Genomic DNA, 25,838 nt, shown 5'->3' with positions numbered 1-25,838 from the left:
CCAGAAAAAGACAAAGCTCCTGACCTAAGGGAGTTTGACAGTTTTATCTCTCAAACAATTTGCTACACTCAAACAATTTGCTTTCTATAATCCCTCTGGCCCAGCTCTGGTCCTTGAAAAAAATAATACTCAAATACTTTATTAGCAGTAGCTAACATTTATTGAATAGTCACGGGGTGCCACATTTTATCTTTTTTAATCCTCACAGCTTTTTACAGATGAGAAACTGAGTCTTCGAAAGGTTATGCAACTTATACAAGATCATACAACTAATAGAATCTGAATTTGAACCCAAGTTAGTCTGTCTTCAGGGCCTTTGCTTTTAACCTGTGGTTGTACTATATGAAGTAATGAGGTCTGTTAAGGAGAATTCAGGAGCACTTTCTCGGTAGAATACTTCCCCTACCTTTTTTCTTAATACTTCTAGCAGAGCCATGAGAAAATATGATAGGCATGGTAGTTTTTAGAGGGAAGATGGGGCGGTTCAAAATACATTATTTACTGGACAGCTATGACTTTCGGGGAGATACTGGGGGAGCATAAAAGTGAGATCTTGATCTAATTACCATTGAAGGATTCCTGGTGAGCAATGTTGGGAGTGGTTTGAGATTCTTAAATGACTTTTGTATTCTTACCTCTGAAGTTCACTTATCTCATTCCTATCAGGGCGGTTGCCTTGTTTACATGAGATATCTCAAGCATGTTAAACTTACTCTTTTTGGCCTTTACATTTGTTGTTCTCTTTGTATACCAGCTCTGCTCAGGTCTCAACTCAAATGTCATCTTAAAGAGACATTTTTTATGCTTCCAATTAGAGTAGCCTTCTTGGCCACTTTTGCCTCACTTTCCTTTTTTATTCACTTCATAGCATTTATCACTATCCAATAGGTCATTTATTGTTTGGTTGTGTATTGTCTGATTTTCTCACAGAAAAAGAATGCAGAGCACAGATTTTTTTTCCTTCTTCTACCTTTGAGGTTACTTCAATGCTCAAACAATGCTTGGAACAAAAAAGGTAGTCAAAAAATATTTGTTGAACAAAATTGGCCAAAACTGTCATAGTCTTTATGTGATAAAGTGATAAAGACAGTAAGTATATAACTAAAGCTGGCTGTGTTACTGTGTCTTTGGATGTGAGCCTTATCTCAACAGACTAATTTGGAAAGTCTTCAACTAAGAAAACTGGAAAAATGGTAGTTTTATGTTTGTGTCAACGGGAGGGAAGGTAGATTTGGCTTCCCCACTCCTGCCTTTGTTGTTGTTGTTATTATTTATTTTTAAGATTTTATTTTATTTTATTAAGTAGGCTCCATGCCCAGTGTGGGGATCGAACTCACAGCCCTGAGATCAAGATTACATGCTCTACCGACTGAGCCAGCCAGGCGCCCCCCTCATCATTATTTATTTATTTATTTATTTGAGGGAAAGAGAGACAGGGCATATGTGCACGCTCACATGTGAGTGGTGGGGGACAGAGAAAGAATCCTAAGCAGGCTCCACACTCAGTGCGGAGCTTGCTGGGGCCTGTCATGGGGCTCCATCTCATGACCCTGAGATCATGAGCTGAGCTGAAATCAAGAGTTGGACGCTTAACCAACTGAGCCACCCAGGTGCCCCTGTTTTTTGTTTTGTTTTGTTTTTTTAATTTAAAAAGCTTTCTATGGAAGTTTTTAGGGGTATTGGTCAAGTATATTTTAGGGTGTCCCACTCCTGGAATTTATCTGATGTTTTTCTCATGATTAGACTGGGGTTATGGTTTTTGGGGATGATGATGACAGAGAGAAAGTGCCATTTTCATCATATCATGTAAAGGATACATACTATCAACATGATTTATGACTGTTGATACTGACTTTGATCACCTGGCTGAGGTAATGTTTGTCAGGTTACTCCTCTATAAAGTTAATTTTTTTCCCCCATTCCATACTGTCGTCTTTGGAAAAAAGTAACTGTGTTGCCTACATTTAAGGAATGAAGAGTTATGCTCCCTGTTCTTTGGGGTGGAGTATCTGCATAACTTATTTGGAATTCTTCTGCATGGGAAATTTGTCTTTCTTTCCTCATTTGTTAATTTAGTCAAGTATTATATTAGTATGGAATGAAGGATATCTATTTTATACTATGAGTTATATTCCAATACTACTTTTTTTTTATTGCTCAGATTGTTCCAGCTTTGTCCATTGGGAGCTCTTTCATTTGGCTCCTGTGCCCCCTTTAACATACTGACATCAGTGTGTATGTGTGTGTGTGTGTTTAATAATTATTTTTTAACACTCCCTTACTTTCTGGCACTACAAGATGATCCAGGCTCATCTCGTATATCTCTTGTCACAGTGCTAAAAATCAGCTATTTTTTCAAGGAGCTCTGCTTCCTTTTATTGGAGAATGATATAAGAAACCAAGATTTGGGCATGAAGTATTCTCACTGCTGCTTTCTTTCTTTCTTTTTTTTTTAAGATTTTATTTATTTATTTGAGAGAGAGAGCACAAGCTGGGTGAAGAGCAGAGGGAGAAGCAGACTCTCTGCTGAGCGGGAAGCCTGATGTGGGACTCGATCCTGGGCCTCCAGGATCGGGACCTGAGCCGAAGGCAGATGCTTAACTGACTGAGCCACCCAGACGCCCTCATTGCTGCTTTCTTTTAAGCCCTCTCAACTAATGGAGCAGAGTTAGTTTTATACTAACTCTTGTATATAGACCTGTCTGTAAATATTTCTGTGTGTAATCATCTGTAACTATATTTATTAAGTTAAACATGAATTCTTACTGATATCTCCAATTCTAGTCCATTACCACATAGACCATTCTAGCCTTCTCCCCTTGCTGATCTGTGAATTTCCATGTCAACAGTAGAAACCTGGCTTCCACCATCCATTTACTAATTGTTCAATTCCAGTAAACATATATAGCAGCATCAGAGTTGTTAACCCATACTCTCATGGGAAACCACTTTATCAACAGAGTACAGTGCTTATGTACAGTTCCTTGTGCAGTTATTTTCTGTAATGTCCCTTCTTTTGAGTTTATCTAATATATTTCTCATTATTAGACAAGAGTTACATGTTTTTGGAAAGAATGCCACAGAATACCGTCATTTCATATCAGGGGATATGTGACATCGACATGATATCACTGATGATGTTGATCTTTTTTTTTTTTTTTTTTTAAAGATTTTATTTATTTATTTGAGAGAGAGAATGAGAGAGAGCACATGAGGGGGGGAGGGTCAGAGGGAGAAGCAGACTCCCCGCCGAGCAGGGAGCCCGATGCGGGACTGGATCCAGGGACTCCAGGATCATGAACTGAGCTGAAGGCAGTCGCTCAACCAAATGAGCCACCCAGGCGCCCCCTGATGATGTTGATCTTGATCACTTGGTTAAGGTAGTGTTTGCCATGTTAATATGTGAGGTTACTATTTTTCCTTTTCTATACTGATTCTTTAGAAGTGAATCACTCTGTCTAGCCCACCCTCAAAGTGGTGGAGGGCTTAAGTACCACTTAAGAGTATCTACATTTATTATTTGGAATTTGGGAAGGAAGATTTGTCTCTTCTCCCCCATTTATTTCTTTATTCAACCATTTATCTATCAGTGTATCTATTTTGTACTTTTAGTTATAATCTGATTCTGTGTTACTTATTTTTTTGCTCAGTTGTTCCAGCTTTGACCATTGGGAGATCTTTCATGTTGGCTCCTGTGTCCCTTTGACATGTCTCCGTCCTTTTTTTCTTTTTCAGCATTTCCTTACTTTCTAGTACTATAAGATGCCCCAGACACATTTTATATTTTCCCTGGCCCAACCCTAGAATCAACCAGTTCTCCAAGGAGCCTTGGTTCCTTTTACTGGACAGTGATTTATAGAAACCAAGATCTGGGTGCTCCGTGTGCTCATTGCTGGGAGTGTCATTATTTCTAGGCCCTCTCAGTGGACAGAGCTAAGTAATATATGTATGTATGCTAACTCATGTATATGCATATACATACAATTGTTTCTGTATCTTTCTGTCTGTATATTAAAGTAAATATGAATACATACAGTTCTCTCCAACTTTCAGAGGAAGCTTAGGTCCCAAACAGATGTCTTCTTTGTAACTTGCTTTTTACTGAGATCTAACTTTTTCCCCCAATTAACACTTTTTAAGTGCCACAGAAAACATTGCTTTTCATGACCTGGTAACAGCAGTGGTTGACCTGAGATGTGATCTTTGTTTAGATGCATTCAAAGCATAAATTCTGACTCAGCTGGAATGGTCATATATTTTTGGCATAGATACGGTGTCAGATAAGCCATGGTGACCTCATGTCTCTTGACCTTGTCTCTTCAAACATGATTTTTGTTATTTTATTAAGAGATAAGAGACCTACTTCTTTGATCTCTTAATTATATTTTTTAGAGACTTGTTATTAAATGATTTTTAGATCCTTTCTATAAAGATGAGAAAAAAATTGAGTAGTTTCAAGAATTTATTGAAATGAAATTCATTTGTTTAATGTAGATGCATTTTTGCTTTTGTTTTTTCTTTTCATTTTTCAATCATAAGACTTGAAGTAGCATACTTCATCTGAAAGTCAGCTACCAGGAAGTAAACCAAAAAAGGCTTTTCAGCAGCCTAAGTAGGTATCACAAATTTTATTGGCTTCCCTCAAGTAGATCCTATTCTCTCTTAGGCACAGTTTCAGCTTGCTTGGTTCTTTAAATCAAGAGCTAAAACTTAAAAAGGCAGCACTATTACAAGCTAACTAAAAGTGTTAGCTTGATCAAAAGGGTTGAGGAAGAAAAGCTAAAATGTTAAAACATTAAAATTCAAAAAAGCCATATTAGAACCATTTAGATTTGGTGCAAGTGTCCCTCATAACTCTGTGGCAGTAGGGGATTATCCTGAAAAGTTTAAATGATTATTAGTATACTTTATTTAAGAAGACTGGGAGGCTTAGGTATTTTCTTAGATTTATATGAAAAAAAAGTTACATAAAATTGTTGTTCCAAGGATTGACCTCTCCTATTTGGCTACTTTGGCTGTCTAGAACATCTTATTCCCTAATTGTTTTTTTTTTTTAATTTTCAGTGTTGTTTTTTTGTTTTTGTTTTTTTAAGATATTTATTTATTTGACACAGAGAGACACAGCGAGAGAGAGAACACAAGCAGGGGGAGTGGGAGAGGGAGAAGCAGGCTCTCCGCTGAGCAGGGAGCCCAATGCAGGACTCGATCCCAGGACCCTGGGATCATGACCTGAGCCGAAGTCAGACGCTTAACCGACTGAGCCACCCAGGCGCCCCACAGTGGTTTTTTTTTTAAATAATCATTTTATGTCCTTATCCACTTGTAGTATGAAGTCCCTCATTTGTAGATTTCAAGAATCTTTTTCAGTACTGTTATTTCACATTTTTCTTTCGGTCTTTTTTTATGTACATTCTTTAAAAAAAAAAAAAGTCTCACGAGGGGCGCCTGGGTGGCACAGTCAGTTAAGCGTCCAACGCTTGGTTTTGGCTCAGGTTGTGATCTCAGGGTCCTGAGATTGAGCCCCACATGGGGCTCTGTACTCAGTGGGGAGACTGCTTGGGATTCTCTCTCCCTCTCCCTCTGCCCCTCCCCTCCCACTCGCACGTGCTCTTTCTTTCTCAAATAAATAAATGATTCTTAAAAAAAAAAAACGTCTCATGAGGGGCGCCTGACTGGCTCAGTTGGTAGAGCATGTGACTCTTGATCTTGGGGTTGTGAGCTTGAGCCCCATGTTGGGTATGGAGATTACTTAAAAATAAAATCTTTAAAAAAAAAAAGTCTCATGAAAGGCTCCTAGTCTAGAACTAGTATGAGTGCTTCATTTGGGAGGAGAGACCAAATCTCATATCAGAAATCTCCGTGCAGTAAATAAAACTGTTTTTTTACGCTTCTGAGGACTACTTATTTTGAGCAATGTTTAATATGGGAGATCCCTCCAGACAAAATATGGACAGTCCCTTTGAGTATTATAAAATGGCATTTACTTTTTTTTTTTAAGATTTTATTTATTTATTTGACAGAGACACAGCGAGAGAGAGAACACAAGCAGGGGGAGTGGGAGAGGGAGAAGCAGGCTCTCCACTGAGCAGGGAGCCCGATGCAGGGCTCGATCCCAGGACCCTGGGATCATGACCTGAGCCGAAGGCAGATGCTTAACGACTGAGCCACCCAGGCGCCCCAAATGGCATTTACTTTTTAATTAATAGCAAATCTGCTTTCTATAGGATAAAAAGGAGATTATCTGTACACCCAAAGAAGCAGTTTGTTTTAAACCAGAGGAGACTTGCCTTTCTTGGTCCTAAGAGTGCTGTGCTAACTTAGGTAACTTAGGCCTTTCTTGGACCAGAGGACTGAAATACGGGTTAAAGTCTGAACTGAATCTAGAATCCCTGAATGACTGGGATGATGCTTATAACAACATAATAATGGTAACTACCATGCTTGAGTGTTTGGTAGTTGCCAGGCAATCTGCAGTACTCCTTCCTTACATAAAGTCACTGGGTTTGTGTAATATGGCCCTTTTTAGCCCCTGTTTGGCTACTTGAGTTACAATTCTGTTCTTTACTTTTGCTTAGCTCTTTTGGACTTCCACACACAAGCCTTAACATTCTCTATTATTCCCACTCATTATGCCTTTGCCTGGCTAATCCCTATTAATTTCCTTTAGTTCTCAGCCTTAATTACAGGCATACCTCAGAGATACTGCAGGTTCAGTTACAGACCACTGAATAAAACGAATAGCACAGTAAAGTGAGTCAATTAAATTTTTTTTGGTTTCCCAGTGCATATAAAAATTATGTTTACACTACACTGTAGTCTGTTAAGTATGCAATAACATTATGTCTAAAAAAAAATGTGTATACCTTCATTAAAATATATTTTGGGGGACACCTGGGTGGGCTCAGTCAGTTGAGCATCTGCCTTCGGCTCAGGTCCTGGGATCAAGCCCTGCGTCGGGCTCCCTGCTCAGAGGGGAGCCTGCTTGTCCCTCTCCCTCTGCTGCTCCTCCTGCTTGTGCTCTGTCTCTCTCTATTAAATAAATAAATAAAAATCTTTAAAAAAATAATAAATAGGGGCTCCTGGGTGGCTCAGTCGTTGGGCATCTGCCTTTGGCTCAGGTCATGATCCCGGGGTCCTGGGATTGAGCCCTGCATTGGGCTCCCTGCTCAGTGGGAAGCCTGCTTCTCCCTCTCCCACTCCCTCTGCTTGTGTTCCCTCTCTCGCTGTCTCTCTCTGTCAAATAAATAAATAAAATCTTTAAAAAATAATAATAAATAAAGTAAAATATATTGTGAGGCGCCTGGGTGGCTCAGTCAGTTAAGCGTCTGACTCTTGATTTTGGCTCAGGTCATGATCTCAAGGGTCGTGAGATTGAGTGCCACATCAGGCTCTGTGCTGGGCATGGAGCCTGCTTAAGATCCCCATCCCGCTTGCTTGTGCATGCTCGCTATCTCTCAAAAAAAAAAAAAAAAATGAGATACAGATATATACACATCATGTATATATAAATGCTAACCATCACCTGAGCTTTCAGCAGTTTGTAATCTTTTTGCTGGTAGAAGGTCTTGCCTTGATGTTGATGGCTGCTGGTGGTTGCTGAAGGTGGGAGTGGCTGTAGCAATTTGTTAAAGTAAGACACCAGTGATGGGTATTAAAGAGGGCACGTACTGCATGGAGCACTGGGTGTTATATGCAAACAATGAATCATGGAACACTACATCAAAAACTAATGATGTAATGTATGGTGATTAACATAATAAAAAAAAATAAGACACCAGTGAAGTTTGCTGCATCAGTGGACTCTTCCTTTCACAAACAATTTCTCTGTAGTATGTGATACTGTCTGATAGCATTTACCCATAGTAGAACTTCTTTCAAAATTGGAGTCATCCTCTCAAATCCTGCTGCTGCTTTTTTTTTAAAAAAAGATTTTATTAGTCAGAACACAAGCAGGGGTGAGTGGCAGGCAGAGGGAGAAGCAGGCTCCATGCTGAGCAAGGACCCTGGGATCATGACCTGAGCCGAAGGCAGACGCTTAACCAACTGAGCCACCCAGGCGTCCCCCTGCTGCTGCCTTATCAACTAAGTTTATGTGATATTTCAAATCCTGTGTTGTCATTTCAATAGTCTTCACAGCATCTTCACCAGGAGTAGATTCTATCTCAAGAAACCACTTTCTTTGCATATCGGTAAGCAGTAGTTCCTCATCCATTAAAGTTTTATCATGAGATTGCAACAATTCAGTCACATCTTCAGGCTCCACTTCAGATTCTAGTTCTCTTGCTATTTCCACCACATCTGCAATTACTTCCTCCAGTGAAGTCTAGAACCCCTCAAAGTCCTCCACGAGAGTTGGAATCAGCTTCTTCCATACTCCTGTTAATGTTGATATTTTGGCCTCTTCCCATAAATCATGAATGTTCTTAATAGCATTTAGAATGGTGAATCCTTTCCAGATGGTTTTCAGTTTACTTTGCCCAGGACCATCAGAGGAATCTCTGTGGCAGCTACAGTCTTATGGAATGTATTTTATAAATAATAAGGTTTAAAAGTCAGAGTCACTCCTTGATCCATGGGCTGCAGAATGAATGTTGTGTTCGCAGGCGTGAAAACAACATTAATCTTCCACGTCTCCATCAGAGCTCAACTTGGGTGACTAGGTGCATTGTCAATGAGCAGTAATATTTTGAAGATTTTATTTATTTATTTGACAGAGAGAGCACAAGTAGGCAGAGGGAAAGAGAGAAGCAGGCTCCCTGCTGAACAGAGAGCCTGATGCAGGGCTCGATCCCAGGACCCTGGGATCGAAGGCAGATGCTTAACTGACTGAGCAACCCAGGCGCCCCTGAGCAGTAATATTTTGAAATGAATGTTTTTGTTTTTTTTTTCTGAGCAGTATGTCTCAACAGTGGGCTTAAAATATTCAGTAAACTGTGTTTTAAACAGATATGCTGTCATCCAGGCTTTGTTTGGTTTATAAAGCACAGGCAGAGTAGATTTAGCATAATTCTTAAGGGCCCTAGTATTTTCAGAATGGTAAATATACATTGGCTTTAACTTAAAGTCACCTGCTACATTAGCCCCTAACAGGAGAGTCAGCCTGTCCTTTGAAGCCAGGCATTGATTTCTCTCTAGCTATGAAAGCCATATAGAAGGCTTCATTCTCACTGGAAATCTGTTGTTTAGTGAGGCCACCTTCATTGATATCTTAGCTAGATCTTTTGGATAACTTGCTGCAGCTTCTTCATCAGCACTTGCTGCTTCACTTTGCACTTTGATGTTACGGAGATTACTGTCCTTAAGCCTCATGAACCAGCCTCTGCTGGCTTCAGACTTTTCTGCAGGTTTACCTCTCTTCTGTCTTCATAGCATTAATTGAAGAGACTCAGGGCCTTGCTCTCAATTAGGCTTTGGCTTAAGAGAATGTTGTAGCTGGTTTGATCTTGTATCCAGACACTTAAAACTTTCTTCATATCAGCAGTAAGGCTGTTCGCTTTCTTACCATTTATGCATTCACTAGCATACCACTTTTAATTTTTTTTCAAGAATTTTTCCTTTGCATTCACAACTTGGCTAACTGGTGTAAGAGGTCTAGCTTTTAGGTTATCTTGGCTTTGGACATGCCTTCCCCACTAAGCTTAATCATTTCTAGCTTTTGATTTAAAGTGAGGAACGTGGGACACCTGGCTGGCTCAGTCAGTAGAGCATGCAGCTCTTGATCTCAGGGTTGTGAGTTTGAGCCCCACATTGGGCATACTTAAAAAATAAATAAGTAAAATATTAAAGTGAGAAACATGCAAGCCTTTTTTTCACTTAACATTTACAGGTCATTGTAGGGTTGTTAATTGGCCTAATTTCAATATTGTTGTGTCTCAGAGAGCAGGGAGGCCTCAGGAGACAGAGAGAATAGGGAGGCTTGAAAGGCTAGTTGGTGGAGCAGTCAGAACCCAACAGCCTTTATCCATTAAGTTTGCTGTCTTGTATGGGTATGGTTCATGGTGCCCCAAAACAATTACAAAAGTAACATCAAAGATCACCAATCAAAAAAAAAAAAAGATTACTGATCACAGATCACCATAACAAATAAAATAATAATGAAAAATGTCCATGTCCAAAATGTGACACAAAGTGAGTAAATGCTATTGGGAAAATGGTGCCCATTGACTTTTTGATGCGGGGTTGTCACAAACCTTCAATTTGTAAAAACCACAATATCTGGAAAGTGCAATAAAGTGAGGTATGCCGGTATCAGTTTCTCGGGGAGACCTTCCCTGACCCCTGAGTCTGGATTAGGTGCCTCATAGTAGCTGGCCCCTGACCCCTGGGCTACTATATTGTACAACCTATACTTAGCACGTAGCTGAGTGCCTAACAGAGTAACCTCACGTGATCCAACAAGCAAATGTACTTGTGGGGCAGGGGGATAACATGGATGTTGGGATTCTTAACATGTATAAGGCAAAATCTCATTTGAATTTTGCAACATTTCGTTGAATTACTCTAGGCAAGTTGCTTAATCTCCATGCCTCAGTTTCCTTGTCTGTGAAATGGAGGTGATAATATCAACTTCAGAGTTATAAGAATTTAAATGAGTCCGTCCATGTGAAGTGCTTAGAATAGTGCCTGGCACATAGGGAATGCTCCAGAAGTGTGTATTAAATAAAGAACCACATGATGATCGTACTCTTAGGACAGATGATGAAACTGAGGCTCAGCTAGAGTGTGACAAAGCAAGTTTTAGAACTCAGATCTATCTCCAGAGCCCACGATGACAGGTTTAGATTGAATTTAATCTTGACTGGAGCTCTCTACAATCAGACTTATTGCAAACAACTGTTCTACTGCCATGGCTTTGCCAAAGTCAAAGATTCTAAAATTAAAATTACCCTCTTTCAATGGATTTTATAATAAAAAATGGATAACTAAGAAAACAGTGGCAAAACTTTTAAAATTTCAAAGTCTGTTGCTGAGTGATTTCTCACTTTGAAAAGGGGCTTATTTCAGAATTCCATTAAATATATCCTATTTTTCTAACATGTTTGAAATACACATTCAACATACAAAATTTTATTTATAAATAACTCAAGGAACCACATTTATTATATATTTAAGACTTCTATGGTTTGATGAAATGGTGCTATTTTAGAAGTTATGTTAGAGTTCGAAGCACTCTGCTAGATGCTGGGGTAATAAATAAGATTCAGTTTCTTCTTTCAAAGGAGATATGGTGCCCAAAAAATGTTAAGGGGGAGAAGTGAGGCTTAGCTTATGGAATGAGTATAGACAGAACTAGCTTCAAGATTCCAAGCTGGAATTTTAAAGTTTTAGAGCTTTTAAAAACATTGAATGAAGCTTGTTTTTTTTTTTTTTTTTAAGAAAGGAAAGCCAAGAGGGTTCCTGGGTGGCTCAGTTGGTTAAGTGTCCAATTCTTGGTTTTGGCTCAGGTCATGATCCAGGGCTGTGGGATCGAGCCCCATACTCAGTCCCTCTCCCTACCGCTCTGCTCTGACCACCCCCCCTTAAATAAATAAATAAAATCTTAAAAAAAAAAAAAAGAATGGCTAGGTATTAAAGTGAAAAAGTAAAAGTTCTTTAGTCAGCCCCTTAGACATACTTCTTAGAAGTAGCCATTGTTAACAGTTTTCTTTGGATCCTTCCAGAAAATTTGTATGTGATTTCAAATGTGTACAAAGTTGTATTCGTTTTCTATGGCTTCTGTAACAAATTACCACAAATTTGGTGGCTTTAAACAACAGAAATTTGCTCTCTCACGGTTCTGGAAGCCAGAAGTCCAACACAATTTAGGTCAGTCTTATGGGGGCTAAAACCAAGGCAGGGCCATGTTCCTCCCAGACACTCTCAGGAAGAATCCCTTCCTTGCCTCTTCTGGTGGCTGTTGGCATTCCTTAGTTTGTGTCAGATCACTTCAGCCTCTTCTAATTTTGCTCTTTTCTGCCTTTATGTGTCCTCTGTGTGTGTTAAATTTCCCTCTCTTTCCCTGTTAGAAGGATATATGTGATTGCATTTAGGGCCCGTTAACATAATCCAGGATAATCTCCCCATTTCAAGATCCTTTATTTAATCACATCTACAAAGACCCTTTTTCCAAATAAAGTGATATTTACAGGCTCTAGGGATTAAAATCTAGTGTCTTTGGGGGTAGTTATCAGCCTACTACCAATGTGTACGTCCCCCATATGGTTTTACTAAACACAAAAGTTAATTAGATTTCATATACTGTCTTCCAGTTTTCTTTTTAAAACTTAGTATTTCTTCCACATTAATATTTAAATATTTACTTTAGTCTTCATCATCTCTTTTTAAATAGTTACAGAGCAGTTTATTGAATGGATGAATGTCTCACTTTTTCAAAAGTTGTAAAAATACACAACACACAAAACTTACTATTTTTTTTTTAAGATTTTGTTTATTTATTTATTTGACAGAGAGAGACACAATGAGAGAGGGAACACAAGCAGGGGCAGTGGGAGAGGGAGAAGCAGGCTCTCCGCTGAGCAGGGAGCCATTGCGGGGCTCGATCCTAGGACCTTGGGATCATGACCTGAGCTGAAGGCAGACGCTTAACGACTGAGCCATCCAGGTGTCCCTAATTAAGTACATTTTAAATTAAGTACATTCACGTTGTTGTGAAACATCTCCAGAACTTTTTTTCATCTTGAAAATCTGAGTCTGTACATTCTCTTTCCCCCTTCTCCCAGCCCCTGATAACCATCATTCTACTTTTTTCTGTGAATTTTACTAGTTTAGATACCTCATATAAGTGGAATCATACAGTATTTGTCTTTTTGTGACTGGTTTATTTCATTTAGTGTAATGTTCTCAGAGTTCATCCATATTGTAGCATGTAACAGGATTTCCTTCCTTTTTAATGTTTGTATTCCATTGTATGTATATCCTACATTTTGTTTATCCATTCATTCTTCAGTAGACATTTGTGTTGCTTCTACTTCTTGGGTATTGTGAATATTGCTGCTTTGAATATGGGTGTATAAATCTTTTTGAGACCCAACTTTTAATTTTTTTGGATATGTGTATGTATGTATGTACATATGCATAGACATACTCAAAAGTGGGATTGCTGGATCACATAGTAATGTGGTATTCTATTTTTAATTTTTTTTTTTAAAGATTTTATTTATTTCACAGAGCAAGAGAGCACAAGAATGGGGAGCAGCAGAGGGAGTGGGAGAAGCAGGTACCCTGCTGAGCAGGGAGCCCGATATGGAGCTCCATCCCAGGACCCTGGGATCATGACCTGAGCCGAAGGCAGATGCTTAACCAACTGAGTCACCCAGGCGCCCCATTTTTAATTTTTTGACCAGAGTATCGTTTTCCATAGCAGTTGAACCATTTTACAGTCCTACCAATGGTGTGCAAGGGTTCCTATTTCTCTACATTCTTGCCAATATTTATTTTAGTTTTTTTATATAGTAATCATCTTAATGGGTATGAGTTGATAATCTCATTGTAGTTTTGATTTGTGTTTTTCTTTTTCTTTCTTTCTTTTTTTTTTTAAAGAGAGCATGCAGGCTTGCTAGCGGGGGTGGGGGTGGGGGGGGGGGGGAGGGGCAGAGGGAGAGGAAGAGAGAATCTTTTTTTTTTTTTTTAAGATTTTTATTTATTTGCGAGAGAGACAATGAGAGAGAGCATGAGAGGGAGGAGGGTCAGAGGGAGAAGCAGTCTCCCCGCTGAGCAGGGAGCCCGATGTGGGACTCAATCCCGGGACTCCAGGATCATGACCTGAGCCGAAGGCAGTCGCCTAACCAACTGAGCCACCCAGGCGCCCCAGGAAGAGAGAATCTTAAGCAGGCTCCACACTGGGTGTGGGGCTTGATCTCATGATTCTGAGATCATGACTTGAGCAGAAATCAAGAGTTGGTCGCTTACCCGACTTAGCCATCCAGGCAACCCTCTTTTTATTTTATTATTATTATTATTATTATTTTTATTTTTTTGGAGAGAGAGCATGCAGGAGCGGAGGAGGGGGGAGGGGCAAAGGGAGAGGAAGAGAGAGAAATCCCAAGCAGGCTCCATGCCCAGTGCAGAGCTGCAAGTGGGGTTTGAGCTCACAATCCTGAGATCATGACCTGAGCCAAAATCAAGAGTTGGATGCTTACCTGACTGAGCCACTCAGGCACCCCTCAATTTGTAGTTTTCTGATGATTAGTGATGTGTTGAGCATTTGTATATCAGACTTGGAGAACTGTCTATTCAGGTCTTTTGCCCATTTTTTTCAGTGGATTATTTGGGTTGTTGTACAAGTTTTTTATATCTTCTGGATATTAACCCCTTATCAGATACATGATTTGCAGGTATTTTTTTCCATTCTGTAGGTTGCCTTTTTTTTTTTTTTAAAGGTAGTCACTACACTGGGCGTGGAGCCCAATGCTGGTCTTGAACTCATGACCCTGAGATCAACAGTTGGTTGCTTAATTGACTGAGCCACCCAGGCACCCCTGTGGGTTTTTTACCCTGTTGTGTCGGCACTCGATCCCAGGACCCTGGGATCATGACCTGAGCCCAAGGCAGACACTCAACCGACTGAGCCACCCAGGCACCCTGGCTAAAACTTACAATACGATCTTGAATAGGAATGTCTAGAACAGCCATCCTTGCCTTGTTCCTGATCTTAGAGGAAAAGCTTTCAGTCATTCACCGTTGAGTATGATGTTAGCTATGGGCTTCTCATAATGGCCTTTATTATGTTGAGGTAGTTTTCTGATATTCCTAGTTTGAGTGTTTTTATCATTGAGGATGTTAAATCTTGGCAAATGCTTTTTATTGTATCAGTTGAGATGAGGATGTGGTTTTTGTTCTTTTGTAATGAGTTATGGTATACTATATTGGTTGATTTGGGTATGTTAAACCATTCTTGCATTCCAGGAATAAATTCCACTTGGACATGGTGTATAATCTTTTTAATGTGCTGTTGGATTCAGTTTGGTAGTATTTTGAAGATTTTTGCATCAGTATTTATCAGCGATATTGGTCTGTAGTTTTCTTACAGTGGCTTTGGCTTTCATATCAGGGTAATTCTGGCCTAATAGAATGAGTTTGGAAGTGTTTCTTCAATTTTTTGGAAGAGTTTCAGGAGAATTGGTGTTAATTCTTCTTTAAATGTTTGGTAGAATTCTCCAGTGAAGCTGTCTGTCCTGGACTTTTAATGTATCACTTTTAAATCCCCTTTAAGTGATAGTTGATAGTAGAATGTTCAGCTGGGTGTGGTGCCCTGAGTAGAACCATGGGAATGCCTGCTCTGAATGTGACATTGACTTCTTGGTGCCACAGATTGTGCTTAGATGTGACTAGATGACTCAGAAACTCTCCTTCCCCATTCTTTGCATATGGAGAAGTAAATACAGTTCATATTTCAGACTTACTGAATCAGTGTTTACCTTTACCACATTACTTTCTTTGCCAGGCATAAGAGACATATGATTATGTTTTTTGAGCGGTTTGTGTGAATTCCTTTTTGTCCTGGGGAGATAATCTATTCTACCAGAGTGAGAGTACCTGGAAAATCTCTCTCCTCTCTTAAAAAAAAACCCACCCTTCCTCCTTAAAAAAAATTAAAAGAGAGTGCCTGGAAAAGGAAAATGATGGTAGAACCTACATGCATGCAAACTGGTTTCAGATTATCACTACAGCTGATACCATTCCTTTGTAGTAATTTAACCAAGGGCTGAAGAGAATGAGGTTATGAGATTTTGCCACTGAAGTAGAAGAATTTTCCAAACATTTAACATTAGCTGCAGATGTTGTAGTACTGGAGAACTTGGAATTGCAAGCGTGCTGTTTATCATGTATAAATAGTGGTTGTGGAGCATGGTCTCGTAAAATTTCAGAGGTGGGAGAGCTGTTGATACAAATTCCTTGTTTTATTCATGACAACACTAAAGCCACCAAATATTCAATGACTTCCCTAAGGTTTCACAACTAGTTAATGGTAGAACAGGGATTTGGAGATAAAAATTTTCTTCTTTCCAGCCTGGTGCTCCTCTCGGATTGGGGAAAAAAAAAAAAAGTGCCTTCCTACACTTCTGCCTGAACACTGTAGTGTGTAACTTTTTAAATTATAAAATCCTACTAGCGAGAGGCAGAGCTTTTTTCTCTTTTATTTTTAAACTCATGGAATACTTAATATATTTTAAATATATTAAATTATGTTATAAATTTAATATCCTCATACTTTTTTTCATTTTTATTTTTTAGAGGTGGGGGAGGGGCAGAGGGAGAGGGGGAGAGAGAATCTTAAGCAGGCTCCATGCCCAGCACAGAGCCCAACACAGGGCTCAATCTCACGACCTTGAGATCATGACCTGAGACCAAGAGTCAGATACTTGACCGACTGAGCCACCCAGGTGCCCCTTGTACTTTTCTTTTGAATTTAACCACAAACATATATATTCCTAAACAGTATATTGTTTGGGTTTATGTAATCATATTGTATATTCTTTAGTACTAGCTATTTTTCTCTCAGCATGGTTTGCGAAATTCATCTGTGTTTTTGCTAATAGTTGTCTCCATTTGTTTTCACTGCTCTATAGTATCTTTTCTGTGAATATAAGACAGCTTGTTTATCCATTCTCCTGTCAATGGATATTTTAATTGAAATATAATTTACATACCATAAAATTTATCCTTTTAACGGGTACATACAATTCAGTGGCTTTTTAGCATATTCACATAGTTGTGCAACCATCACCACTGTCTAATTCCAGAACATTTTCATCACCCCAGAAAGAGACTTCATACCCATTAGCAGTCATTCCTATTCCCCTTTTCTCTTTCTGCCCACCCCAGCCCGTGGCAACCACTATTCTACTTTCTGTCCCTGTGGATTTGCCTGACCTGCGCATTTCATACGGTCAGACTCATCCACCATATGGCCTTTTGTGCCTGGCTTCTTTGACTCAGCATGATGTGTTCGAGGTTAACCCATGTTGTAGCATATATGGCTATTTCAGTCCTTTTTATGGCTGAGTGATATTCCATTGTATGGATATATCACATTTTGTTTACCCTTTTATCAATTGGTGGATTTCTGAGTTGTTTCCCCTTTGGGGCTCTTATGACTAATGCTGCTATTAACATTTATGTACCAGTTTTTGTGTGGACATAATGCTCAATTCTCTTGGGAATGGGTTGTTAATACAAATATTTTCCAAAATGGATGTACCAGTTTCTTCATGCTCACCAACAGTGTATAAAAATTTCAGACCCCCTTTTTAAAGCATTTTTTTGTAATAGTGGACAAAGTATTTATGATAAGTTTTAAAATATTTTCTTGAAACTTCTTGCTTCCTAATCAAGAGAATTATACATTTGATAAAGATGTTTAATATGATTTGTTATATAGAGAGATTGTTGATACTATGGATAAACTCACCTGAATGTTGGAAAACCAGTTCCGCTGACAGATATATAATATATGCTTTGGTTTGTTCAGTTTACCAGGAGTACTTTTTGTTTAGCCTTGTAGCTTGTTGATCCAGATAAAATGACCAGATTTGACTACTCTTGGATGGGATTAGAAAGAGTAATTTTCATCGATATTTCTTCTTGAAAGTGTTATAAAGTAGCATTTAAGATTCATACCAAATGATCAATGACTGGTTTGTAAATGGAAGAGTACGTTACAAACCATTAACACTAAATTGCGGAAAGAAGTGGCTTTAATTCATAGGTGTAAAAATACAGAGCCATACTAGAAATTAGTACCAAGTAATAAGCCAGTTACACTTGAACTCTCAGACATTGCTGGTGGAGGAGGAATGCAAAATGGTTCATATAGCCACTTTGGAAAACAGTTTGGCAGTTACTTATAAAATTAAACATATACTTAACCATACCACCCAGCATTCCCACTCCTGGGTATTTGCCTAACAGAATTGAAAACTTATGTTCATACAAAAATCTGTAGCAGTTTTTTTCATAATTGTTAAAAGCTAGAAACAACCCACATGTCCTATAACTGGTAACATGGAAGAACAAAAATGTGTTAGATGATACAATGAAATATTACTCAGCAATAAAGAGGAACAAATTACTGATCTGTGCAACAACATGGATGATTTCAATTGTATTATAAGTGAAAAAAGACTACACACTGTATGATTTTTTTTTTTTAATATGACATTGTGCAAAACACAAAATTGTAGGAACAACATGCTGATCAGTGGTTGGGGGGAGGAGTGGGGGTTGTTGACTACAAAGGAACACCAGGGAAAATTTTGGGCTGATGGAGATGTTCTTAATTATGGTGATGGATTCTCTGTGTCTGCCAAAATCATAGAACTATGTACTAAAAAGAGTGAATTTTACTATATGTAAGTTATACCTTAATAAACCTTACTCAAAAGCTCTCAGCTTAGGGGCACCTGGGTGGCTCAGTCGTTAGGCGTCTGCCTTCGGCTCGGGTCATGATCCCAGGGTCCTGGGATCGAGCCCCACATTGGGCTCCCTGCTCGGCGGGAAGCCTGCTTCTCCCTCTCTCACTCCCCCCTGCTTGTGTTCCCTCTCTCGCTGTGTCTCTCTCTGTCAAATAAATAAAATAAAATCTTAAAAAAAAAAAACAAAACTCTCAGCTTAGGGAATCTCTCCTCTTCTATATATAATATTTACTAAATTATTTCCTAAACAGTTTCCACATTGCCATGTTAAGTAGAAGACTACTAATTGGTAATTTGTTGAATTATGAAGGTTTTACATGTCCAGTTTAGTCTCTTTATGGTATAGTAAAGAAAAAAGCAATAGCCAAAATAAGATGGACTATGTTTAGACTGTTATTGGGTAAAATATTTAAGAACTATTCAGCAATATTTACCTGTGCATTTGGGATAAAAGATACAAATCCCTATAATAACAGTCTTGAGCTCTGATGTCTGAGACCTAGCTGTACAATCAGTGGATTTTTTTTTTCCTCTAAATTTTTAATTCACTAACAAGCACAGCACTGGGTATTATCCATTTGTGTGTGTGCATGCACAAATATATTCACTGTGCTATGCTTATTGACAGTTATCTAGACTCCTATGTCAAAGAAAGTGTTGATCCTAATTTTTGTGATAAATATTTATTATTAAGTACTCATTTTGTATCATACTGGGAGAAAAGGATGATTAGGATACATTCTAGCCATTGCCCTTGAGGTGCTCACAATCTAATGTGGAGGCTGATCTGCATTATCCTCAGAATAGTGTGATATGCTTCATGGGGATAAAATGAAAGGTCTTAATTACCTAATTCAGAAGTATCATTCATAGTTAAATGCACTTTAAAATGAGATTTTCTTGGCAGTTCAAAATCACACTATTTCTAATCTGAATCCATTTCTCCCTGGCAGCCTGATCCTAGAATTCTCTAAGATCTTATGAGACTTTGTAACCTTGGTCTGTTGCCTAGTCAACAGAGCAGTCTTCATGCCTGTCCTTTGGAATCTTTATTTCCACTTGAACCCATGTTTGAGATGGAGGGTGTTAGGGCACTTATAAATGGTCTTTTGCTTCACTAAATTGATTCCCATACTTGTCTGGTGGTAGTTTAAGGCTTTAATAAGATGTGTTTATTCATCTAGATTAGGTGGAAGAATATAGGCTTGGTAAACACGTAAATCTCTTTCCTGATGGTATGAGACACAAAATGCAGTCAAACCTTGTAAACTGAGATTGAGGAAAAATTCCTCCTATGAAAAGAAAATTAAAACTCATTGACAACCTATGGAGAGCTCAGAGACCATTACTTAACTCCCTGAGATAGTAATGTTTCTACTACAGTTTTCTCAAGAACTCTTCATATTAAATTGGATGGCTGCACATCACAACTGTATTTGCATTCAGGATTTCTTTATCTACATAGACATGTGAATTCTTGGTCAGTTTTTGAATTCTTGTGCCAGTTCTTGGCACATTTTGCTCACGAGAATGAGAGTGTTTTCCATTTCACTTCCTATTACCTTCCTACCCATCTTCTATCATTGTCTGGGATTTCTCTTGTTGTAGAGAAGGAAGGCTGTGAAAAGGGTGAGGTAAAGCAATGCAGGCTGCCAGAATTCCTTTCTGGGCCTTTCAGTTACCATTTGAAGAACAGTAACTGCTCAAATTTATGGAATAAGCAGCTTACATAATGAGGGCTATCTCTTTACCCTGATGCTTGGGCTATTGCCTGCAGCAATTTTTTTTTTCATCCCTGGAGGAGGGATTAGGATGGTGGTAGTAGGAACTGGTCATCTCCTTTGTTTCTGGAACATTGCCTGTGTTGCTACCAAAGAAGAGGCCCACCCAGCCGGGGTGGAGCCTTCCTAGTTGGTCCTTCATTTGCCTCCTGCCTTGGAAACCCTGTGGACTGGAAGCAGCACCCTGAGTCCTCAGACCTCTGGGCGAAAGTGCGGGCCCTTTAAGTCTTCAGTGTGTGCCGGGAGGGGGCCGAGGTGGGGCGGGCACTCTGACAGCGAGCTCTGGGCCCCGCCCCCGGAGGAGGCGTTTCCCAGCGGCCCTTCGCACCAATGCCGCCGCGGCCCGCCGGGTATTCCTGCTGATTCTGCTCGGACCGTAGGGCCCCCAGACCTCTCCCTGCTCAGGGAGCGTAAGTGTCAAACTGCGGGCGAGGGTCAAGCATCCTGTGCCCATGCCGGAAGTCCTGGTGGACTGTGCAGGAGACTTTCCTGGCCTATCAGAGGCTTAGGCTGCGAAAGAGCGTAAACAATGCCGGCTGCAGTGAGCTAAAGCCTGGGGCATCTGCTCTACTTCTGGGTGGTGACAGCAGCCCTAGGGTGCTTGTTTGGATATGCAGTGGTTGAGCGGTGTCCACGACCCGGCTTTGCCCCAGCCTGGTTCCTACTTGGGGTGAGGAGAGGATTGCTTTTACCCGAGTATATATAACCCCACTGAGCTGGATGGGTGGAGCTGGATCTCGTGTCCTGGGCCTTGGGTCCTTCGCCTGGGATTTGGAGACCTGGGTAGTTTAGGGATGAGTAAGCATTAGATTTTCAGCTACCGTGGTACAGTTGAGCAGTAACTGTGGAAGTTGACCTAATTCACAGCCGGGTTTAGCTTTCCATCTCCCCAGAGGCCTGTGTTGGTGTGGGTCCCCCTTTTGGAGACATTAACAGTGATCGTTACTAGGGAGAGTCTAGTTAATCTTCTGTCCTGCTGATGTGAATAGCAGGATGTGTAAGAGACAGCTCAGACACCCCTCTTTACTCTTCCCCTTCAGAAGGAATTTGTGAGAGGCCACCATCCCAGGACTAGGACAGCAAGCACACCCAAGTTTGCCAAGATAACCTGCTAGAGAAGCAGTTCAGATTTCTGGCTTCCTGATAATGTAGAATACTCCAGCAAGAGGTTAATACTTGTCCTTGTTGATGGGAGTTACCTGGAGGCAGTGAGGTTTTTTAAATTAGAGGGAAGGGCTTGTCATTTTGTTACTGGTTACTTAGAGATGAGCTTTTGTCTGGCTTGGCCAAGTAATAAAAATTTAAAATTTTCTGTGACAGTTACATAATTGTTATGCTTCTTTAGTCCATTTGTCCTTCCGATACAAGGTTTGAGTAAAGCTTTCTGGGCCTGTATGTGTGTTGTTTTATCCCTGTATTATAATAATTTTTTTTTGAGTGAATCTGTTATCATACTTTATTGGTCAAAGGGGTTGCTTTTTGAATGGGCAGAAATTTTCCTCAAACTTACCTCACGCTTATTCTGTGCTTTTGCAGTAGCATTTCCTTAGCTAGAAGTGAGAGTCCAGGAATGGTAATCAGATCCAGGTCTCTTGTATTGTGATAGTGAAGAGCTTTTGTAGGTCAAGAGCTTGGGAATTAGCCATAAAATAGTTCACTGCCACAGCTTCTTCCCAAGTAGAAAGCCAAACAGTCTGTTTAGTAGCTGTATAATTATTCTTATAGACTGTCAAGTTATAGGAACTTCAAATAAAAGGACACTACACTTGGACCTATGAGTGGTGCAGCAGAATTAGTGGACTGAGAGAAAGGAGATACAGATTGTAGGCCCAGCTCTAACATTTCTTATGACTTAGTCTCTTGGTGCCTTACTTTTAGCTGGTTGATGAATGAGAAAATGCATAGATTGCTTGGGTCTATATGTTATAATAATACATAATGCATATTTAATAGGTACTTTGTTATTTAATTGAATACTAAACTGAAAAATCAGTTTGAAATTTATTCTAAGTTCTACCTTTATTTGTGACCTTGGAAACATTTCTTAACCTCTGGTCTAAAAATAAACAATTACATCTAAACCTTTTTCAGCAATAGTGTGGACTGTATGGTATTTTGAGCTCTTTGGAAGATGTTTTAGATACAGCAGTGGTATAAGATTATAATATTTCTGTAGAACAGATTTATTTTAGCTGGCTTCCTTGCCTTTTCCTCTGTTTCAGGCCAGGGTGAAGCCTCTTGAGAGGTCTGAATAATTTGAAAGTATGAACATTTGTAGTATGGACTAGATTGAATGAACCATAGTAAGCATCATATATAGTTCAAATTAATTTTATTAATGCTTCTCTTTGTTGGCAACTTTATTCACTCTTGAAGCATCAAACCTTGCTATGTAATGACAACTTGATTTCCCATGTCTGTGTTTATAAAATCCAGAATCCCCTGTTTAATCCTGGTGCCACATTTCTAACCACTTGAAGATCCTATTTCTCAAGTCTAAAACCAAACTCATCATATTCTTCACCTCTTCTCTACTCCCCAAAAAATAATCCAGAACGACTTCTGATATTTTTATGTCATTAGCATTACTGTCCTCCTAGTCACCTAGACTGGAGTCTCCTACTAGGCTCTTCCTACTCCCACATCCATACTTGCTGAGGCTTACTAATTCTAGTTCTTTAACTCCCTTCAGTCCCCCCCCGCCCATCCCTTCCATTCCTAAGACCCCTATGGCTCCTATTTACCTTTGTCCTAGAGTACTGCAATAATTGCCTATCAAAATTCTATTTTTCTCTCCCTTTCAATCCGTTCTACATAGATTTTTCCTTCTGAAGTAGATAGGATCGTGTCATTTCCCTGCTTCCGTCATCAGCATCTTCTGCTATTTAGCTTAATATTCAAGATTCTACATGATCTGACCCTAGTCTACCTCTCATCTTAGACTATAATAAATGGAGCCATTCACTGTTCTCTGAACATGCTCTGTACTTTCCTAACTGCAAGACTTGGCCTTTCTTCTTTTCTCAGCCTAAAATATTTCCTTTTCTACTTCGGTTTGTTTGTCTGTTTTTTTAAAATCCCACCTAACATTCAGCACTGAGTTCAGATGCCATCCTTTCTGTGAGATTTTCACTGACCATCCCTCACTCACTGGTGGTTAATCCTATTTTGAATTCCCATAACCCTGATTTGTCCCTTGCTTAAAGCACTTTCCACACATAATGTATTTTGTATTATGATTATTTGTTTAGACTTCTTACTTGTACTCCTGTGAGCCTAGGTACATCGTTTGCCCATAGGGAAATTCAGTGAATGTGAATGCTTAAGGTAAAATTGGAATAGAGTAATTCCTTATTATTAGACCTTGTTATTAGAAAGGACTCTAACCTGTGCAGCCAACCCATGCACATGTAAAATGATCAGTAGCTTGAACAAATCATTCTTATTTTTCTTATCGCCTAAGGACTTTTGTTCGTAAACTTTGTTTTTTTTTTTCTTTTTTTAAGCAGTTGGGTTTTTTTAAAGATTTTATTTATTTGAGAGAGCGAGCGAGCACAATCGGGGGGTGGGGGGAGGGAGAAGCAGGCTCCCTGCTGAGCAGGGAGCCTGAAGTGGGGCTTGATCCCAGGACCTTGGGATCATGACCTGAGCCCAAGGCAGCTGCCTAACCAACTGAGCCACCCAGGCCCCCCTAAAAAGCAGTTTATATTTAATGAAATATAATTTATCTACCACTCACCATTTAAAGTGTACAATTCAGTGGCTTTTCTAGATTGTGCAATCATCACCACAGTCAATTTTAAAACATTTTTATTACTCCAGAAAGAAATCCCATACTACACTCCTTAGCCTTCACCCTTTTAATTTCCCCCAAACACTTCAGTCCTAGGCAAACACTGATCTACTTTCTGTCTGTAGAGACTTGCCCATTCTGGATATTTCCTATAAATGGAATCATATGATATGTGGTTCTTTGTGACTGGTTTCTTTTAGTATAATGTTTTCAAGGTTCATCCATGTTATAGCATTTATTAGTACTTCATTTCTTTTGTGTGTGTCATTTTTAAGCATGCAGGTCACTGGTACTAAATACGTTCATTATGTTGTGGAACCATCACCGCCATCCATATTCATAATTTTTTTCATTTTGGAAAACTGAAGCTTTATACCCCATTCCCCAATCCATCCATTCACTGACAACAACCATTCTCCTTTATGTCTCTGATTTTGACTACCTCATTTAAGTGGAATCATAACAATATTTTTCTCTTTGTGGCTGGCTTATTTCACGTTAGCCTAATGGCCTCAGGGTTCATCCAGGTTCTAGCATATGTCAGAATTTCTTTTTTAAGGCTAAATAATATTCCATTTTATGTGTATTCCACATTTTAGCTATTGTGAATAATGTTGCTATGAAATGAACATGGGTATACAAATATGTCTCTGAGACCCTGCTTTCAATTCTTTTGGGCATATACCCAGAAATGGAATTGCTGGGTCATATGGTAATTCTATTTTTAATTTTTTGAGAAACTGCCATACTGTTTTCCACAGCAGCTGTACCATTTTACATTTTTTTTTTTAAGATTTTATTTATTTATACGAGAGAATGAGTGAGTGAGAGATAGCACAAGCAGGGGGAGGAACAGAGGGAGAGGGAGAAGCAGACTCCCTGTTGAGCAGGGAGACCGATGTGGGGCTCATCCTGGAACTCTGGGATCATGACCTGAGCTGAAGGCAGTCGCTTGACCAACTGAGCCATCCAGGTGCCCCCCCTTTTACATTCTTAACAACAGTGTACAAGGGTCTCAATTTCCCCACATCCTTGTCAACACTTGTTTTGTTTTGTCTTGATAGTAGCCATCCTAATAGGTGTGAGGTAGTATCTTAACAGTTTTGATACGCATTTCCATAATGATTAGTAATGTTGAGCATCTTCTTATTGGCCATTTGTAGATTTTCTTTGGCGAAGTGTCTAGTCTAAAGTCCTTTGCCCATTTTTTAATTGGGTTGTTGTTTTTGAGTTTTAGGAGTTGGGGTTTTTTAGAGCAGGCTCAGTCCCACGACCCTGAGATCATGACCTGAGCCAAAATCAAGAGTCAGGCACTTAACCAACTGAGCCACCCAGGCGCCCCTTAGGAGTTCTTTATAGTACTTCATTTCTTTTTATTATTGAATAATATTTCATTGGTATGGACTTAACCATATTTTTTTTATCTGTTCATCAATGGATGGACATTTGGGTGGTTCCCATTCTTTGGCCCTTGCGAATTTAGTTTGGTTTCAGTTTGCTATGTATATTGAAAGCAGTACTACATTCCTCTAAAGAAAACATTCGACCTTTAACTTATGTGACTTTTCATGAAATTGTTACATTGTATTCTATATGTATTCCATTTTATATAGATTCTGAGGTTCCTCTTCATTACTTCCCTTATATATTCTGAATGTTCCCAAGGCCTTTACTTTCCTTTGTGATAATGGCTAGTTAGCATTTGGAGATAGACGCAAAGTTCAGCTTTCAAATAAGTGCTGACTTTAATGACCCCTCCTCCAAATGTTCTAGAATTATAGTCTACCATACTTTTGTTTTTTATTAATCTCAAGGAAAGATTTTCTTTATCAGTTGGTAGAGCCATCTCAA

General features: G+C 39.3%; 1 protein-coding gene across 3 annotated transcripts in view; it reads left to right on the top strand.

Moving 5' to 3' along the window:
* CKAP5 (cytoskeleton associated protein 5) overlaps window positions 1-25,838 on the top strand; it is a 103,074-nt gene that overhangs the window by 2,030 nt on the left and 75,206 nt on the right. The window contains exon 1 of one of the 3 annotated variants that reach the window (XM_032414045.1): window positions 20,290-20,604. The exons of 1 other annotated variant lie outside the window; for it this stretch is intronic. The gene's annotated coding sequence lies outside the window, so the exon portion shown is untranslated. One more of the 3 variants, XM_032414046.1, reaches the window with a different exon arrangement.

The sequence above is a fragment of the Phoca vitulina genome, unplaced genomic scaffold, assembly GCF_004348235.1.
Source record: "Phoca vitulina isolate PV1807 unplaced genomic scaffold, GSC_HSeal_1.0 scaffold16, whole genome shotgun sequence".
NCBI classification, from domain to species: domain Eukaryota; kingdom Metazoa; phylum Chordata; class Mammalia; order Carnivora; family Phocidae; genus Phoca; species Phoca vitulina.
This window is presented reverse-complemented; position numbering and strand designations above follow the sequence as displayed.